The sequence below is a fragment of the Rhopalosiphum padi genome, chromosome 3 (genome assembly GCF_020882245.1).
Source record: "Rhopalosiphum padi isolate XX-2018 chromosome 3, ASM2088224v1, whole genome shotgun sequence".
In the NCBI taxonomy this organism is placed as follows: Eukaryota; Metazoa; Arthropoda; class Insecta; order Hemiptera; family Aphididae; genus Rhopalosiphum; species Rhopalosiphum padi.
In genome coordinates this window covers 28872751-28879307 of record NC_083599.1, presented here as the reverse complement: position 1 = coordinate 28879307, position 6557 = coordinate 28872751, and the positions used below count along the sequence as shown (strand labels likewise).

At 27.2% G+C, this 6557-nt stretch overlaps 1 pseudogene; it reads left to right on the top strand.

Moving 5' to 3' along the window:
* The first annotated feature begins 241 nt into the window (after positions 1-241).
* LOC132928097 (5S ribosomal RNA) lies at positions 242-344 on the top strand (annotated as a pseudogene).
* Positions 345-6557: the final 6213 nt, after the last annotated feature.

Genomic DNA, 6557 nt, shown 5'->3' with positions numbered 1-6557 from the left:
TAATATTATTTTCCAAAAAGCACAAAAACAAGTAACAACATGAATAATTTCTATATTATACTACACAAGTTAAACTATTAATGGATGAGTCTGGAGCGTTTGTACCTTTAGTCGTTTAATCACGCTATCCTTTTTTCGGAGTGTTTTCAGTAAAGTTAGGTTAGTTTTTTTATTTTAAACTTTATTATACATATTATTTATATTAGGGACATTAGGTGTGATCTGATAATTTGAATCAATCGCCAACGACCATACCACGTTGAATACACCAGTTCTCGTCCGATCACTGAAGTTAAGCAACGTCGGGCGTAGTTAGTGCTTGGGAACACTACGTGCCGTTGGCATTTTTCTTTTTTCAAAAAAAAAACACATTTAATTACAAATTTTAATCTATATTACTTCGAATAAAATGGGTATACAATATTTAGTTAAAAAAATTTTTTATACGGATTCCAATAAAATATCTATTCATATATCTGTTAATCTCATACGGAAAGTTGGATAACTTTTGTGGAACTTTGAGGTATAAAAATAGTTAAAAATATTATCAAAGTTATCGATTGAAAATAGTATATCTATTTTTGTACAAAGTTGTTTATATTACCTATAATATATATAACAACAAAATATATAATATTATCAATACTTATAAACAGGATTCGGAACTTAAAGCGTTTGCTTATTTTTATGGATTGACTTAAATGTAGCAGCGAGTGCTATGGAAGTGTATATGTCATGTTAAAACACGTTCAATTATGATATTTGAAAGTGCTTTTTTTACTTTTTTCAACGATTTTTTAAAAATATTCTTATTTCCAGTTTTTCTGATTATTTTTGTTTTTTATAGTTTGTTTTCAGAAAATCCCTCGGAAAATCTATAAACAATAAGGCAAAATGTCTCGAAAGTGAAGTTTGATTTTTTATAATATAAAGATTTTTTTTGATTTTTTAGAAACTTTTCCTAATCATTTTGTTTCAATATTTTTTGTAGTCTTTAATTATATTATTTTTAGCACAGTTACAAATTATGTCTAGTAGGTACCTAATATTTTATCGTGTGGAAACAAAGTTTTTTTTTTTTGATTAAATATTTTTGCTCAAATTTATGTTTTTTAAATGCATATTTGAGTGCTTATAATGATGTTTTTAAGTGCTTATTTTAAAGATTTTAAGTGCTATAAGTCCCGAGCCCTACTTATAACTCTTATGATAATTCATAATATAAAACATACATTGTGATAGCATTGTTGGACAAAGAAGCACAACTTGCAAAACAAAAAGGTAGCACATATTTTGGTTTACGTAGTTAGGAAAGACAAAAATGACTCAATACAAGAACATAAGGTACTTGTATAGATGATCATCATCTATTATTTTCTTAAATGTATTTAATAACTTAAAAATTAAATTCGATATTTGTTTAGTGTTTAGTATATATTATCACGAGTCTGAGACTTGATTTTTTTTTATTACTCGTATGTCTGTATGTCTATATATTATATACATTAGAATGCATTGCTTGTGTATAACATAAAAAATATAATCAGTAAGTACAAAGTATAACTACATAGCTCATGATTTGTACGGATAGTAATGCGTTTAAATTTTAAATATAATCTGTATAATATGTAGTAACACGGGATGGTTTTAACGTGTAATTAAATTTCTGCGAAGAGATAGGATACCTATTAATAAGTGACTGCGTACATATTGGTTCACTTTATACTTTAAACAACGAATCTATTGATATTACGTTATGCTCTTTCATCTGTATATGTTGTTTTCTTTGAAGTAGGTAGTCTATAGCAAATTTTCGTTATGTTAATTATTTACAATGGTAATTTTATCAGTGTCAAGTTCATATTAAATTAAATTATACCAACTCTAATTTTATCGTTATTCAATTATTATTACAATACTGCAGTAGAGTGTAGATGAACAATAGGAACGTATAAGAAGTAAAACGTTTCTAAATTTCCGCGTTGCGTGTATGTCAGACAAAAACAGAAAATCATCGGTTTCAATTAGTATTCTGATTATAATATAATCTATTATTAATATTATTTCTGTGATGTTTAATAGTTGAAAACATCTAAAGATTAGTCGTAAGAGCTATTATATGCAATTGTCAATTCCAGATTTTTGTTGAAATTTTGATTATATGTATTATGAAAACGTGTACGGTATTTATTTAGATAAATTAAACGTTATATTAACATATAAAATGTTTTCTTAGAAATATGTTATTTACCAACACTGTACATTTGTACCTATATAATATTTCGTAATAGACTAAACTTTTGCTGCCAATGTCGTTTTTCGTATAACTGTACTAAATTGGCAGGATGCCGCTTACGTTCTGATCTCTTAACGCTATTGATTGCTTTCGTCGAAACAGATTTTATTTTTACGGTCCTTAGAACTTCAAATATTTGATCCAACTGTTCTAACTAAAATATTTAAATATTAATTTAGTCATAGACACGGATTATTAAGACAATAGTCTGTGACCATGCGGATACCAATTAAATATTACCTCCAATTATTAGTGAATTATACATAATAATATATAGATATATTGAAATCTGTATCCATATGATATTTACTAAATTATGTAATATTATTTTACAAAATATGTTTGTATAATATCCTACTCACGGTTTAAGATATAGATAATAGGTAACCGTATACCGGCTTCTCAACGCAACATTATTTTTGATTTTCAGTTAGTGTCTTCGGTTACAGCCTGTGGCTCGGCGGTCATTAATATAGTTTAATAATTTATTTTAAGACCGTATTATTTTTATTTTGTATATAATTTCTACTAGAAAATGTTAATATATAATTAATTGTAATTAATAATTTCGAGCTAATGTATTTATAGCCTATAACTCTTGTAACATAAAAAAAAAAAATTAAAAAAATCAAAAAAATGCATGTGATAATATCATCTATGTGTAAATCTATAATAACTCGACAATATATCATATTAAGTCTTCTGACTTTATTTGAAAAAAAAGAAAATTAGATAAATAAAAATAACTTCCCATTGTAAAACCGCCATACTATTGGATACGTGTCTCAATAATATCACTATTTTACGCATACTTCATTTTAACTCTTTTATAAATGTTTCATCAAAGCAAATACTAGGTTGACGGGAGGCAGACAAAGTATAGAAATCGGACGCTGAATGGAACGCGCTACGCACATATTTTCTCGGGAATGAGAAAATATTTTCTCTGTGTAACAGAATCATAATTAAAAAAAGTTTTGGCAAAATATTTAAACTAATCAAAACACAAAGAATATTTATTCATTTCTACCTTCAAAAATAATTTACATATTTTCTCACATTTTCCAAGTGGAATTTACCACGGTAGTTCTATTATTGTTTAATATAATATACAGGTACACTGTTGTACATATTATAAAAGTGATTCATTTAAAGGTAACCATTCATTTTTTCGAAAAGTATCAACGTTTTTGAAATTATTTCTTTCGCACAATATAAATAATTTATTACTAATAAGTGATAACTAATAATTAATACAACATTTTTTTTAAAATAGTATATTATTTTATCGTTGTATAAAAAAAAGTTAACATTTTAACGTATGAAGATTAGTAAAGTGTATGACCCTATTTTTATCCCAAATCAGTCTCAAAGTTGAAAATTGAAGCATTTTTTTACTACTCATCGTGTATACATAATAAACCTCATCCATATATATCCATCAATATATTAAAAAAAAAAACATTTTTCAGTGGTTTTTGGAATCTGATAATGAATTAATAGTATTATAGAAATAGCATAGAATTCAGCTAAAAAAATTACACATAATATTAAAATTAATACATTCAACTATCTTGATTTTTCGTTATCTTGAATTACATTTAAATACCCTAAAAACTACCATACACTTAACGAATTAACTACTTTAAGCATACATTAACTACATTAAACTAAGCAGTGCATTCAGTATAGTGATTGTGATTTCACGCGTTTGTAGTCAATATTTATAGTAATTTATAATTAGTAGAGTGAAATTAATTTTTACATTCTCACAAAAACCAAAGTAATATTAAACAAATTTTAATGACAGATTTAAAAAAAAAAAAATTAATTTATTAATTATTCTAGTTTATTGATATGTATGTAGTATTAATTACCTTAAGTATTCAAATTATGCATTTCAAGCATCCAAATTATCTTTCTAATTTTTTCAATTTTTTTTAAGAATTTTAATAAAACTCGATATTTCGGTTTTCAAAATTTTTTTCTGTTCTTCTTGAGATTCGTCATGACGAGAATTTCACTGTATTTTTATATTTTTTAAATGTCATAATATGAACAATTTATGAAGAATTTCGTATTAAAATGTCAAGCCCTTGATTTCCCAAATTAAAACTGAAGAATTTCAAAAACCGTCCACGAAGCCGATTAAAACTAATATAGGTTTCTTCGAATTTTATAAATTATTTTTTATAATATTTTAATATTTGTAAATATAGTTAAAATAAGAAATGTATTTTTATACGAAGATAATATTATTATGTTTGATTTACTAATAATTTTCCGATGGCATTTCTAAATATTAATTATACAAATATTATTACCTATTATATGAAAAATTTCAAAAACCCAAACAGAAACCGTTAACACTTAAAACTTTATAAGTCATAACAATTTCGATCCTTGTTTAGTTGAAGGATGAAGGATATAATATCATTCATTATAATGCAATACTTTCTGCATACGATGAACACGTAATTGATTATATCACCTAAATAAAACGTTAAACAATAGGTACAGGATAAGATGACACGATTGTCCGAGTTTGGAGTAATTCTTACAACACCGAGAAATGACGATGGTACCGTAACTGGATTTTTTCTTCTCAGCTCGCTCGTTCGCTCATTACCTAAGTGTAATAGTGTAACATACCGGACGTGCTAGTTTGAGATAAACAAATAAACAGCTAACCTTGATCGCTTTATAGTTTTATACATACATTGCACACATTTACGGATTGCACATATTAGTATTTTAATATCAAGTCTGTGTCTTTGATGTGATGACACAATAATTATTAATAGTATGGCGAGTACCTATATAATATACACCACGTCGTCCATATCACCTATATTATATGCTTTGTAATACAATTTAATAACTGCTGTTATATAATGTAATGTTGAAGTGTAGCGCGTGGCATTGACAATGGGGTTTTAACTGTTTTAAGTAATAAATTCGCCGTTTAGTTGCCATCATACGCGATTATAATTATTTTGTATGAACAAAATGACGCAACAGAGATGCTCACCCCTTTTTTCTCGAATAATGTAATAATTGAATACCTGATTTCGAATTTTTTGAAATATATACGATACACCATATTTTAAATTCTTATAACTTCTTGTAAGGAGTATTTTTTGTTTATCATTCGATAGCCTCCTTTTTTTACTGCAATTTACTAGAATTAAAAAAACCCTGTAACTTATTCATTGTGTAAAGTGTTTATGGCTCTGTAAAATATATGTGTGTGTGTTATATACGTACTTATATATAACGATTTGATAATAAATTTTAACCGTAGTTACCGGATAAATTAAACAAAAAATATTAAATAATAATTACTGATAAAAATGTTTATCGTGATTTATACTGATCTGTATAATAGTTACAGAACCAAAACCCGATTTGTAGTGTTTATGTTTATAATTAAACATTCCGAAAATGAAAATTTAAATACATTTATTATTGAATACTAATAAATAGGGGCGAGGCACTTGGTGATTGATAATAATACAAATTATACGATATGACGTTGTATTATTGTGGATATTTCATTAGTGTTAACACGGTCCTCGTCGTAGTCAGACACTCAGACGGCGGCCGAACGCAAATTGAGCAGATGTTACCTGTCCTGCATCATCGCATAGACGCTGACCGTATTATATTAGCTGTATTACTGTATACACATTATACTACAGTAATCGCACGTCTCGCACACACGACATCACACACACACACACACACACACAATATAATATATAATACACATAATAATGTTATACTTACGGCATTGGTCATGTTGTTATTTTATTATTATTATTTTATATTATATATTATTATGTGTAGGTAGTAGACGATGATCGTGCGATAGAAGACGCACACGCGTGACACGTCCGACAAATAAACACACGTATCCTGCTGTCCATAATATATATCGAGTTATATTTTATTATTATTATTATACATACATATAGGCTTATACCGAATGTGTGTGTACTGTGTAATGCGCGTGTTACATAACGGTCGCGCGGTCACGGACGGACAACAAAAATTCAGGTACAGTATATTATATATAAATATATATACGTACAAATACATAATAATGTTAATATCATACGTCATACACGTACTGTGCTGCACAGCGGTCCGGACGACAGCGACGACGACGACGACGGCGTACATAGTATTGTATAATATTAGACTAGACTGTTCTGCATAATATTGATGATAAAAAATAACGAACCTAAAATACTCGTGT